Below are 507 nucleotides of genomic sequence, written 5' to 3' on the forward strand. Positions count from 1 at the left end.
GCCAATTATGGTCCCGTCACCTACCGACAGCGGACGCCGACCCACGCCCGGCAAGGACCACCCAGAGGCGGACACGCTCTCCGACGAGCCCCGCCGGCCGGTCCGCGGCGGGAAATGCGCCCTCTGGCGGACACGCCGTTGTAAATGAATGGGCTTTGGCACTTAGTGCATTTTCGCAAAAGTTGAACCGCGCTCCGGGCGAAGAGGCCGAATTCTCGCTACTCGTGGCCGACCAGGGAACCAGCGAAGGCGGGTAAGCTCTCAAGAGAGCCCCGCCGGCTGGTCCGCGGGCCGAACGTGGTCCCGTCACCGACCGACAGCGGACGCCGACCCACGCCCGGTAAGAACCACCGAGAGGCGGGCACGCTCTCCGACGAGCCCCGCCGGCCGGTCCGCGGCGGGAAATGCGCCCTCTGGCGGACACGCCGTTGTAAATGAATGGGCTTTGGCACTTAGTGCATTTTCGAATAAGTTGAGCCGCGCTCCGGGCGAAGAGGCCGAATTCTC

This window comes from Syngnathus floridae, unplaced genomic scaffold (assembly GCF_059516105.1).
Source record: "Syngnathus floridae isolate MCC-2025c unplaced genomic scaffold, RoL_Sflo_1.0 HiC_scaffold_25, whole genome shotgun sequence".
In the NCBI taxonomy this organism is placed as follows: domain Eukaryota; kingdom Metazoa; phylum Chordata; class Actinopteri; order Syngnathiformes; family Syngnathidae; genus Syngnathus; species Syngnathus floridae.